We start from the raw sequence: 13615 nt of genomic DNA on the forward strand, positions 1-13615 counted from the left end.
TTTCTAATGAACGCGATATGACTTGAATGACCTTCTGCTGTTCCTTCCCAAGAGTTTAGTATAGTCAATCGCACTTAGTGGGCACACAACTAATACATTGAGGAAAGAAGGGAGGGGAGTGAAAGGGAAAGAGAGAAAAAGAGAGCAGGTGAACAACAACTGATGTATGGGTTGGGTTAGCTATTCCTGAACAAGGAAGGGATTCAAGATAAGGGGGTAGTATAGAGTCGGGGGTAGTTGGGGTTAAGAGGAGTAGATGTCTTCGGGTAAATTTAGGGGACTTAAATTTGGGGGAGGGCAACAGCAGTAAAGATATGATCTAGTGGATTGAACACGGGTCATGGAGTTTGGGTAGGGGGAGAAAGGACAGCCCAGAGCAGGGATTGGGAGGGGGATTAAGTGGAGAAACTGGAGGAGGGAGTCGAGCGAGTTAGTGGGAAAAAGCTGATGGGGCGTGATGAGAAGTGAAGAGGCCTGAGGGCCAGAAATTCTGGGTGACCCGTGGGTTCTAATCTTGGGTCTGCCAGTTGTTTGGGGCAAACTGCTTAACTTCTTATGCCTCGGTTACCTCATCTTTAATATGGGGATTAAGACAGTTAGCCCCATGTGGGACAAGGGGACTGTGTCCAATCGGATTATCACGTGCCTATCTCAGTGCTTAGTACTGTATCTGGCACACACTAAGCGCTTAACAAATACCATAGTGAACTCCATCGCTCTCCGGGCAACTGGAGTAACAGCTAACTTCCGGTCCCCGGGGAACTTCGATGAAACATGAAACCTCTAGCCTCCGGGGGAGTTTCCCTCTCTATGCTCTCTGGTGGGGAAAGGCACGAGGGGTCGCGAAAGCCGAGGGAAAGCCGTTGGAACCCCCGGGGATCCTCGGGGTCACGTGGTCCAGACTTTGGGTGGGAAGGTCGCGGCGGAAAGGCTGGGGGGAGGGAGAGAATGGGAGGGAAGGAGAGAGTCCGTTATAGTGACGTCACGAAGGACAGCCCCTCGAACCAATGGGAAGGCAAGCTCGTGGGGCGGAAGTGCAGCCCCTTTGCAAGCGCGGAACGGCCCCTTAGAAGCGCGAGTTGGGCCCTGGGGTCGGTGATGGAACAGGGAGGAGCAAGGGAAGGTGGGAACCTCCATGTGGAGCCGAAGGGCTGCGTGGTCCGGAGGGAAAGGGAGAAGCGTCTCCGTCCCCATTTCCGGCTGCGAACCCCGACTCTCAGGAGACAGTTAGTTGCTCCCTGCGCCCATTTCCTCTCAGACTTTTCAACCCTCGCCCCGCCTCTGACACCGCTTTGAACTTGGCTTCTCAGAAGCCCCCTCCTCTGTCAGAGTTTAAGCTCTGAGGGATAAGGGAACCCAAGCCGGGTTTCTGAAGTATTTTACCAAGTGCTCGGCACTCAGTGGGCGCTCGACTCCTCAGCCGAGAGGGAGCGGGCGGCCTCCCAGCATCCCGCTGGGAGGGCTGCCTGAGGAAAAGATGGCGCTCGTTGGCTCCAGCTTCCCTGGCCTTCTCCAGGAAACGACTGAGGAAAAATCCACACCTTCCAGCTGCCTCCTTGTGACCCGTTTGACCGTTTTCTCGGAGCTCTTGTCCATGGCTCCCCCGAGAGCCGAGCGAGGACCGCGGCCGATCGTCTAATCGGTAGCCGTGCTGTTAGCCCGGCGGCCAAGAAGAGATCTGGGTTCTAATCCCATCTCGACCTGCTGGGTCGAAGTCATCAGTGGTGAAGGTTTCTGACCAAAGAACCGCCTTGGGCATTCTGCGAGGTGGACAGACCCGGCAGGAATCCTGATGAATAGCTGGCTAACGTGGACGGTTGAGACTGCAGTGGTAACTGAGGCTCGGTGGCAGACTACCCGTGGTCATTCTGGACGAAAATGGGTCCCACCTGAGCAAAGTCACGCCACACTACTGGCAGTGGGCTGCACCCTGTCAGCCCCTGGCACTCTTGGACCCGGCAAGGGCAAGAGATCTCTTAGGGCATCGCTTGTGTGGACGTGACACCTTCCAGAAGGCAAGGAGGAGGCTGTGCTTCAGGGGCCGGGGAGGCGGGGAAGGACGGTCTCTCAACTTTCTGTAGATCCAGGCTCCATTTCCTTCCTCCAATTAAGAGGTGACAACTGAGAGCTGGCTTAGGAACTGGAAATCCTGGTGGTTGGGAAATAAATTGTAAGGGATTTTCGCGTTGCTCTCCAAGTGATGCCCCAGAGCACAGTCGGGACTCCTGCATCTGCAATGGCCACAGTGAAGAGATTCCTCGAATTTTCCAGAATCCCATCCTGGTACAAGCTCTACCCAGAAGGTTCCAGATTTTGGCTCCTTTCCCCGAGCCTTGGTTTTCCGAAGCAAAACAGGCATTGCCCCTGATCTGAACAGCGTCCATGTGTTTACCGTCTTTTTAACTGAATGTCTTGGTCATGTCCTCGAACGTCAGCCACCCCAAGCCGTATTTCTGAAGTATTTTACGGAGTGACTGGCTTATACCTCGGCTTGGCTTTCTGAAGCACAAAAGTCATAGCTTGGCGTTCTGGGTTCACCCCAGGGAATATGCAGGAGCCGTTCCCAGGTGGTACAAGATCAGAAAACAGAGTAAGAAAGTTTGACGCAGGAACCCTTGGCTCGGGGTTTCTCGTTAACTCACTTTAAATATTGGGGAGGGGTGGGACCAAGCCCCGGTGGACTCGGTTGGCCCTTCCTTTAAAAAAAAATAGAAATGGCGATTTCAAGCACTCTCTATGTTTCACGCACCGTAGTAAAACCCGGGTTAGATACAAGACAATCAGGGTGGACACAGTCCCTGTCACAACCAGGGGTCCCCTCCTTAATCCCCATTTTACAATTGAGGTAATGGAGAGAAAGTAAGGGAAAAAATTTTAATCGTGGCATTTGTTAAGAGTCTACCGTGTGGCAGGCACTGTACATAGCGCTGGAGTTTATAAAAAGCGAATCAGGTTGGACACAGTCCCTGCCCCTTGTGAGGCTGATAGTCTGAGTCCCCATTTTACAGATGACGTAACAGGCATAGAGAAGTGAAGTGACAGGCCCAAGGTCACAGAGCAGAAAGCTCTGGGGCTTGAGGCCCACTGGGGTTAAAGTCCCCAGCGTACCAGCCTTCCTGGGGAAAGATTGTGTTGTGATCTTGGTACAATGAATCTTTCGGGATTCTGTGTGTGCTTGGAATTTCTTGCCCCTGCTGGACTTGCAGGGTGATGTGCCTTTGTCCCGGCCCTCGGCTGCTGGCATCCTCAACATGGCCCAGAAGATATGCATGATATGAAACTACGTTGGTGGCAAACACCCTAAACCGAGGAGGTTGTGAAGATGATGGTAGCTAGTTCTCTGACATTCACACCAGATATCCTTACTAGCTGGGGGTTGTCTCAGAAGAACTGGTGGATCACATTGGACCTGCAGAAGGGGACGGAGAAGGTGGCGGTCATATGCATAGGGCCAGAGAGGCCCCTACCGAACCAGGAGGTGGCCTTCATCTTCCCACAGGCCTCTCTGCTCGTGATGACCTCATACTGTAGGGAAGGCAGTTGGCCACGTAATGGTCATAGGACATCATTGTGATCAGGGACACTTAGGTGTCGGCAAAGGAAACCACCAAGAAGACTGTGTGTCACAGCCTAGGAAGGAGATGGATCTACAGTCGATCAGGGAGCCGTGGATAGATTTGGAGATTGTGATGGAGATGTAGCAGAGGTCGAAGACAGACAAGTTCCTGAGGAAGAAGTACACGGGGGTGTGGTGGCACCGGTAGAGGGCAGTGAAGGCGACGATGAGGAGATTGCCCATCATGGACACCAGGTAGACCCGGAGAAACAGTGCGACTTAGACCAGCTGCAGCTCCCAGACCTCCGAGAAAACCAGGAAGGGGAATTCCGTCACTGCCATGCAGTTAGCCATTAATTCTTCTGGAAGATGAATTTCTGCGCTCTGGGAATCCTTCTGCATCCCTCTGGGGCACTTACATTCAGCCCTGTGCTCCCTCTTCCATGCACCTGGAACAGTGGAATCCAAGATGGCTCCTCTCTCAGAGCAGAGGGACACTGATGATGAACGTGGTCAACATAGCCCTGGAAGACCAACAGAAACAGAAATCATTGCCAGCTCTTCTTTTTCTTTAAGAATTCTCCTTCGTACATCCACACTCTGGAAGTTGGAAGGGGTGTACCTTCCTCCTATCGTTTTGTTATCAATCTTGGCAGTCATTGTCCACCTCCTCCTCCTTCTCTCCCTCCTCTTTTTCCTCTTCCTTGTCTTTTTTCCCTCCTCCTCCTCCTCCTCTTATTTATTATCTCCTATTCACTCACAAGAACTCACACACTGTCCTGACCCCAAGTTAGATATAGGATTGATTGGATCCAGTCCTTGTCCTCCAAAGAGCTCAAAGTCTAAGAGCAGGAATCCTGATCTTCATTTTCTAGATGAGGAAGTGAATACAGAGAGGTTTCGTCACGTGCCCATGGTTCCACAAGGAAACATTAGAACCCATGCCTCTTGAATCCTTGCCTGTGCTCTTCCCATGAGACCACATTGCCTCTGTGATGGGCTAGCAGAAGGACTGGGCTGGATGAGCCATAGATTTGACCAAGGAATGGTCCATTATTGTCTCCACCCAGAATCCTGTTGCCTTGGAGTCAGAGCACTGGGCTAGATGGACCAAATTTGGCTCTTATTTCGTCCTGTCTTCAGCTTCTCTTTTTTCCCCTGTCTTCTTCTAACAGTAATAAAGAAAGTGGTCTGGACACCTCCTCATTTTTCCATGATAATTATGGCCTTTATGCAGTGCTACCTCTGTGTCCAGCACCATGTGAGCTCCAGGGTAAACACAGAATAATCAGATAGGGTTTGGTTTCTGTCCCGCACAGGGTTCACGACCTTTTAGGGATGGACAGCATGACTCAATCCATCCTATTTTTTGAGCGTTTACTATGTGTAGAGCTCTATACTAAACACTTGGGAGAGTACAATATAACAGAATTGGTAGCTACGTTCCCTCCCCTCAGTCAATCAAAGGTCTTTATTGAGCACTTGCTGTATGCAGACCGCTACACCAAGTGCAGGGTAGAGTCCAGCATAGCAATATAACAGACCCATTACCTGCCCACCATGAGCTTACAGTCTAGCGGGAGGACCCTCTGATTCACAGGCACTTGGGCTCTGGTTCCTGTCATACTTTCCTGAATCAATCAATCAATCGTATTTCCTGAAGGAAAGATGGGGAAGCTGCCTTTGAGGGCTTATTCGGTGGTACCAGAAACCCCAAGCCCCAGACACCCTCATAGACTCAGCTATGACTTCCTGGAAGAGGTGGATGCTGGGAGGAGGGGACACTGATCATTGAGAGCCTAGCCAGGGGCACCTATTCAGCACGGAGTGCTCTACTGGGCACCTACCTTGTATATAGTGCCACCCTGGTCACTTACTATATGTGGAGTGCTGTCTTTCATGCCTGACACCTGCAATCCCTCTGTCCTTCCTGCCCTGCCCAGTGAGCTCCTTTCTTACCCAGGTGCTCCAAATGAAAAACAGAGCACTGCCTCTTTGAGGACCCAGAAGCTTCTGGAAGCTCTCTTGTCCTATATAAGACTCTGGGAGAGGACTTGCTCTGGTTCCATCTGCCGTCAGAATGAGACAGAGCGTGGTCCCCTGGGGTCTGGTGAGTCTGGGTTGTGACTGCTCACACTGGCCCTCCTATTTCTTGTTACTTTTCTGTTACTGATTAAGATTAATGCCTATTATATTGATGATGAAAATGATGATAATTGGTGAAGTGTTGCTGTTGATAATTCAGAAATGGTTTGAGTATGATTAATGACCTGTGCATCACTTGGGCTGTATGGGAGAGGGCTGATTCTGATGTCTATGTTTTTTGAATGATTTCTGTTGTGGGTATTTGGGGGGCTAGGGAGGGGATGCAGACAGCGTTACTGTATTGCTCTCGATAATGCTGCTATATTTTTTAAATGAGTAGTGTTGGGTCAGGGAGGAGGGTTGGAAAGGATGACCTAGGCTGTTGGAATCGGATGGTTTTAAACGTGAGGAGGATTAATCTTGATAATGCTAATTGCTGGAACAAGAGGGTAGGGTGGGAAAGAAAAGAAGCATCATAATCAAGAGCAAAAGAGTACATGGGGCATGTGGTCTTTGAGGTGCTGTGGGGAGAGGAGGGAGAGGGAGAGAGATACAGTGTGTGTGTGTGTGTGTGTGAGTGTGTGTGTGTGTGTGTGTTTCATATTTAAAGCTTCAGATAACACTAAATCCCAGAAGAAAACAGAGCATCAACTGCCAAAAAAAGCTGTCCTCCTACATACTATCATCAGGAACAGAGGCTTTTCTGGGAGACCTTTTTTGAAAGAACGAAATGACAAGGAGGAAAAACAAACTAAACAAAAGAATACCACCAGGAGCAACAACCATAACAACACAACAAGCGGTGTTTGTGTGGGCTTGGAGAGGTCCTTTTGACTGTTTATTGTTGTATTGTACATTCCCAAGTGCTTAGTTCAGTGCTCTGTGCCCAGTAAGGGCTTAATAGATACGATTGAATGAATGACCTTTGGCCAGTTCCTCACCCATGTGTTGATTTCACCGTGAACTGTGACCATCATATGTGTCCAAACCTTCATCTTGAGTTTGTTGTGCACTCTCCCACTACTCTGTAAGCCCTCTGAAGACAGGTATTGTTTTCCTTAATTTTGTTTTACCCCAAGCTGATATGTAGCTATGGGTGAGGACACAAGTGACTCAAGGATGGATAAAGCCTGTGTCTGGAAGTCAGAAGGACCCGGATTCTAATTCTGACTCTGCCACTTGTCTGCTGTGTAACCTTAGGCAAATCATTTCACTTCTTTGTGCCTCAATTGCCTTGTCTGTAAAATGTTCTCCCTCCTACTTACACTGTGAGCCCCATGTGAGACATAATTAACTTGCATCTACCCCAGTGCTTAATATAGTGCTTGGCACAACAGATACCATTATTATTGTACTTTCTCTCAAGCACTTAATAACAGCACTTCAAAACTCAACTACGTTGATTTATTGTAAGGTGCGGTCGAGGAATCTAGTGCTCTTCTATGGCTCCTAGTACAGTGCTGTAAAGTTGCAGGAACATTGTCTGACGTTCATGTACTAGGTAGAGGAAAAGGCCGGTGGTCGCCAACTAGCCCACATCTCTGTTTCCCCCTTCTGCCCTGCTGAGGGCTTAGAAACAGCATTGCCTAATAGTAGGAGCACGAGGTTGGGCTATTATTTTATTTATTTTATTAATTATGTGTATATATCTATAATTCTATTTATCTATTTTGATGCTATTGATGTCTGTCTACTTGTTTTATTTTGTGTTTGTCTCCCCCTTCTAGACTGTGAGCCCGTTGTTGGTGAATTGTCCTTTCTAAGCGCTTTGCACAGTGCTCTGCACACAGTAAGTGCTCAAGAAATATGACTGAACATATGAATGAATGAATAAGCAAAGAGAAGTACAATGAATATGGTGCCGGGACCAGCAAGAGAAAGTACCCACAGATCTCAGAGGAAGAGCTAATTCATTCATTCACTCAAATATATTTATTGAGCACTTGGTGTGTGTAGAGCACTGTACTAAATTCTTGGAAAGTACAGTTTAGCAACAGACAGAGACAATCCCTACCCAACAATGGGCTGATAGCCCAGAAGGGGAGAATAACACTTCATATGTCATCACTGACAGTTAATTTGCATTCACTCTGTGCAGTGCACTGTACTAAGCACTTGGGAGGGAGAACAAGAGGCCACCAGGAGTGGCTGGTGAAACAAACCACGGCCAAATGGATCCATCAGTGATATTTACTGAGTACTCACTATGCAGAACACTCTATTACAAGTAGCTTGGTGCTACTACTACCACAGATACTCAAATATGTAACTTGGTAGCCAAACTGGTATACAGGTTACAATAGCGATAGATACTCATTATCATCAGTAATTCCTGGGTTCCTTTCGTGTATAAAACAATTACTAGGACTTGAGAATGCAAAATAAAATTTGAAGCCAGGTGCTCGATCCCCAAAGACTTTACCTTTAACATCCAATCTCTTGGGGGAAACTCATCCACGCACAATCCTTCAGCTAAAGCTTTTGTGCAGATGAATCCCAAATCTCTCCCTCTCTCTCTCTCTCTCCCTCTCTCTCTCTTTCTCTCTTTCTCTTCCTCACTCTCTGTCTCTCTCTTCATCCCTGACCTCTCATCAATCTCATATATACCTCCAGTCTTCAGGACATCTTCACTTGGATAGCAAAGATAACTTGAGCTGAATTAATCTTCCCTCCTACACTTCCTTTTTCTCCCAACCATCCCATCTCTGTTGTTACTACCATCATCCTCCCATTAGCTAAAGTTCCCTGACTTCCACTGTCATCCACCTCTAACATCCAGTCAACTGCTTCAGTCCTTTCTGTCCACTCAATCAGCCAGACGCCTGGTTCAAACATTTATTATATCATGATAAGACTACTATATCAGTCTCTTCACTTTCCTCCCTGCCTTTAGCCTCTCTCCTTTTCCAAACTGTACTCCAGGTTGTTGTCCAGATCCCTTTCTGAAAGTGTTACTCAGCAAGCAGGTTTTTGCTCTTCCTCACCTTCCTCACCCATCTCTCCCTGTGTCAAACCAAAAATCTTACTGTTGGTTTCAGTGGTCTCCACCAACTTACTCCCTTTATATACACTTTTATTTCCCAGCTTTCACTCTTCTCTTTTCCCAAACCCTCCTCCTAGCTGAACCTGGATCTTTGAGTTGTCCACACGGAGGTAGTAGTTTGAAGCCATGTAGATCAGCCCTGTAAGCAGGAACGGATATAGAACAAGAACGGGGTATTGAAGGGGTGCCAGTTGTTAAACAGTGAGGCAGAACTTGAGCGAGGAAATGAAACCCAGAAGTGATCGAAAGGTACATAGAAAGCCATATTAGTGCCATGTAAGCAAAACTGAAACCTCGAAGTCTCTCAAGAAATGGGGAATGGAATGCAGTGTCAAAGGCAGTCAAGCAGAGAAGCAGCATGGCTCAGTGGAAAGAATCTGGGCTTTGGAGTCAGAAGTCACGGGTTCAAATCCCAAGTGTGCTAATAGTCAGCTGTGTGACTTTGGGCAAGCCACTTAAACTTCTCAGTGCCTCAGGTACCTCAACTATAAAATGGGGATTAATACTGTGAGCCCCCTGTGGGACAACCTGATCACCTTGTAATCTCCCCAGCGCTTAGAACAGTGCTTGGCACATAGTAAGCCCTTGATAAATGTCATTATTATTAGTATTATTCTAAGAGGTCAAGGAAGATTAAAACCAAACAAAGTCATTGGTGACCTGAAAGAGTGAAATCTGAGCTTTTAGTTTATACTGTCAGAGTAAGGGTCAGGGCACAGATGAAATGATAATTTCCCCACCCCTACTCCAAGTCCCCTGCCCCTCCACACTGCACTTTTCTTCAAATATTTAAATTATACATTATAAATGGTTTATTCATACCGATGTCTATTTGCCTCTCTAGAATGTAAGCTCATTATGGGCAGGTAATAGGTCTGATAATTCTGTTGGAATTGTATTCTTCAAGGTCTTTAGTGCAAGGCTCTGCACTTAGTAAGTGCTCATTTAATAACGTTCCTGGAATGACAGTCTACATTTCCTCTCCCGGTCTCGCTCCATCTCTCTAGGCTCTCATCTCCTCTGGCCTTCAGGACATGGAAGGACAGGAAGGACAGGAAGGACAGGAAGGAAGGAAGGAAGGAAGGAAGGAAGGAAGGAAGGAAGGAAGGAAGGAAGGGAGGGAGGGAGGGAGGGAGGGAGGGAGGAAGGAAGGAAGGAAGGAAGGAAGGGAGGGAGGGAGGGAGGGAGGGAGGGAGGGAGGGAGGGAGGGAGGGAGGGAGGGAGGGAGGAAGGAAGGAAGGAAGGAAGGAAGGAAGGAAGGAAGGAAGGAAGGAAGGAAGGAAGGAGGAAGGCAGGAAGGCAGGAAATTACAAGTGGAACAAATTACATGTGTCAACTGAGTAAACTGTACCTACATCCTTGCTTGGCACATAGGATGTTAATCCTCGCCTTCCTCAGGTTCGGGCAACGGGGCAGAAAGGTGAACCCCGGGTTGTTTCCATCAAAGAGGCCCGCGCGTTGAACCTCTGCTGCCGCGGGGTGTCCCCGGGCTTTTCTGGCCCATTACATCTTCAACCCCCTCCCCTTCGCAGTTCGGGATTCTCCCTAGTTCCCTCTGTTTCCCCAACGCCTTGGTATTTTGGGGGTGCTTGCCCCCTGCTCCCTCTGCTCCTTATTTCCCCTCCTCCCACCCTCCCAGCCCCAGGCCTTTGGAGGAGGGACTGAGCAATGAATGGGTACCAATGGAGTCCGAGGGAGGCCGGCTTCCTGCTCAACCACCAACGAGATAGACCTGGAACCCGACTAGACAGTACGGAGACTAAGGACGGTTCGCTCCCATAGGAGCATTTTTGGGAGAGCTAGGGGACCTGACTGAGTCTGCTAGGGGCAGGCTTGGCATCTAGCCTTCCTATCCACTCTACCCACTCTTGATAACCAAGTAGGTGCTCCCAACTCCACCCTCTTTACTCAACTCAACTCACTCCCTTATCCCTTCGTCACTCTCACACCACTAACTCACAGCCCTGGATCACCACCTCCACTGCCCACCTCCTTCACTCTTCTGCTCGAGACGCTCAACAATGCTGGCAGAAATCTAAACACCGGACCAATCTTGTCCACTTTGTTTGTCCTTTCTTGCCTTAACTCTGCCCTCTCCTCTGCCCGACAAAACTATTTCTCTTCTCTTATTGATACCCATGACCATGACGTCAGCTGCTCCAGACTTCCTCATCAGGTCCCCTGTTCCTCCCCCTCCCTCATCCCTGACCCCCAACGATCTGGCCACCTACTTCATCAGGAAAATCAACACGATCAGGTCTGTGCTCCCCAAAATCACCCCTCCCCTTCCTCCAGTTCCCCTCTGTTTGACCCCCTCTTCTACTTTCCCTTCCTTCCCAGCAGTAACTTCAGAGGAGATCTTCTCCCTCCTCTCAAGTGCCAACCCCTCCACATGTGCATCAGAACCCATTCCCTCCCACCTTATAAAAACTCTGTCCCCTTCCCTCCGCCCCTCCTTAACGTCCATCTTCAACCGCTCACTCTCCCAATGCTTTCTTCCCCTCTGCCTTCAAACATCCCCACGTCTCCCCACCCCAAAGAAACCCTCCCATGACACACACAGCCCCCCCCGGACCCCTCGAGTTATCGCCACATCTCCCTCCTAGCCTTTCTTTCCAAACTCCTGGAGCCAGCCGCCTACACATGCTGTCTCGAATTCCACTCCTCCAATTCTCTGCTGCACCCCCTCCAATCTGGCTTCCATCCCCTCCACTCCACTGAAACCACCCTCTCAAAATTCCCCTCCTTTTTGCCAAATCCAATGGCTCCTATGCCATCCTAATCCTTCTTGACCTCTCAGCTGCCTTTGACACTGTCCACCATCCCCTCCTCCTCATCATGGTATCTAACCTTGGCTTCACAATCATTTGTTCTCATCGGAATATTGACTATTGGGAATGATGGGCCTGGACATGGGGACACTGGGAACACGGAGGAGGCACACCGTTCAAAGAGGGCAGGAAGAGAGTTATAAGAGAGTCGCGAGCTTAATCTCAGAGGACCTGACAGCAGTGCTATTTTCCCCTAACTTGCATTTCTTTCACGCTGATCAGAAGGTACAATGACACCCTAATATAAGGCATACAGACATCACAGCAGGAAACACCCGAAAATGCTCAATTATATAGTTGTCTTCTCTCTGATCTCCCATCCTCGTGTCTCTCTCCACTTCAATCCATACTTCATGCTGCTGCCCGGATTATCTTTGTCCAGAAACGCTCTGGGCATATTACTCCCCTCCTCAAAAACCTCTAATGGCTACCAATCAATCTGCGCATCTGGCAGAAACTCCTCCCCCTGGGCTACAAGGCTGTCCATCACCTCGCCCCCTCCTACCTCACCTCCCTTCTCTCCTTCTACTGCCCAGCCCACACCCTCCGCTCCTCCACCGCTAATCTCCTCACTGTACCTCGTTCTCACCTGTCCCGCCATCGACCCCCGGCCCACGTCATCCCCCGGGCCTGGAATGCCCTCCCTCTGCCCCTCCGCCAAGCTAGCTCTCTTCCTCCCTTCAAGGCCCTGCTGAGAGCTCACCTACTCCAGGAGGCCTTCCCAGACTGAGCCCCTTCCTTCCTCTCCCCCTCGTCCCCCCCTCCATCCCCCCATCTTACCTCCTTCCCTTCCCCACAGCACCTGTATATATGTATATATGGTTGCACATATTTATTACTCTATTTATTTATTTATTTATTGATTTTACTTGTACATTTCTATCCTATTTATTTTATTTTGTTGGTATGTTTGGTTTTGTTCTCTGTCTCCCCCTTTTAGACTGTGAGCCCACTGTTGGGTAGGGACTGTCTCTATGTGTTGCCAATTTGTACTTCCCAAGCGCTTAGTACAGTGCTCTGCACATAGTAAGCGCTCAATAAATACGATTGATTGATTGATAGATTGACTGATTGATTGTCTTGGAGGATTTCTCCTGATTTTGTTTCATAGTGCAAAACACTCCAATTCGTTGTGGAACTATCTCCGCTCTCATTTCCAAATTCTCATCTGAATATCTGCTTCAGTTTGACCAGACGTATTCTCCACATTCTTTACTGTGCACCGGTTGCAAATATATGTGACAGGATGAGGAGGATGAGGTGGAGGAGGAGAGGGAAGATAAGGAAGAGAAAAAGGAAGTGAAGGAAGTACAGGAATAAGTGAAGAAAAAGGGGGGGGGGGGCGGGAATCCGAGGAAAATGGAGAAGTGGAGGATGAGGAGAAGGTGACAGTGGAGAAGGAGGAGGAGGAGAAGGAGGAGAAAAGGAGGAGGAGGAGGAGGAAGGGGAGAAGGAGGAAGAGGAGGCGGAGAATAAGACACTGAAAGCAGTTTTTTTGGCAGTCACTGAGAATGAAGGTCGTGGCCAGGATAGGCTGAGTGGCCAGAGGCATTTATTTATTCATTCATTCATTCATTCATTCATTCATTCATTCATTCATTCATTCATTCATTCATTCATTCATTCATTCAATCATATTTATTGAGCGCTTACTGTGTGCAGAGAACTGTACTAAGCGCTTGGGGAGTACAAGTCGGCAACAGATCGAGACGCTCCCTACCCAACTACGGGCCCACAGTCTAGAACGGGGAGACAGACAACAAAACAAAACAAGTAGACAGGTGGCAAAATCGTCAGAACAAATAGAGTTATAGTTATATGTACACAGTTAACAAAATAAATAGAATAGTAATTATGTACAAGTAAAATAAATAGAGTACTAAATCTGTGCAAATATATACAAGTGCTGTGGGGAGGGGAAGGAGGTAGGGTGGGGGGGGTGGGGAGGAGGAGAGGGAAAAGGGGACTCAGTCTGGGAAGGCCTCCTGGAGGTGGTGAGCTCTCAGTAGGGCTTTGAAGTGGGGAAGAGAGCTAGCTTGGAGGATATGTGGAGGGAGGGCATTCTGGGCCAGGGGAAGGACGTGAGCCGGCGGTCGACGG

At 48.8% G+C, this 13615-nt stretch overlaps 1 protein-coding gene across 1 annotated transcript in view; it reads right to left on the minus strand.

Moving 5' to 3' along the window:
* The window catches only part of LOC119921745 (synaptonemal complex protein 3-like), a 70696-nt gene extending 69795 nt beyond the window's left edge, over positions 1–901 (minus strand). The window contains exon 1 of the mRNA XM_038741805.1: positions 700–901. The gene's annotated coding sequence lies outside the window, so the exon portion shown is untranslated. The remainder of the gene's footprint in view (positions 1–699) is intronic.
* Positions 902–13615: the final 12714 nt, after the last annotated feature.

This window comes from Tachyglossus aculeatus (assembly GCF_015852505.1).
Source record: "Tachyglossus aculeatus isolate mTacAcu1 chromosome Y4 unlocalized genomic scaffold, mTacAcu1.pri scaffold_167_arrow_ctg1, whole genome shotgun sequence".
Lineage (NCBI taxonomy): Eukaryota > Metazoa > Chordata > Mammalia > Monotremata > Tachyglossidae > Tachyglossus > Tachyglossus aculeatus.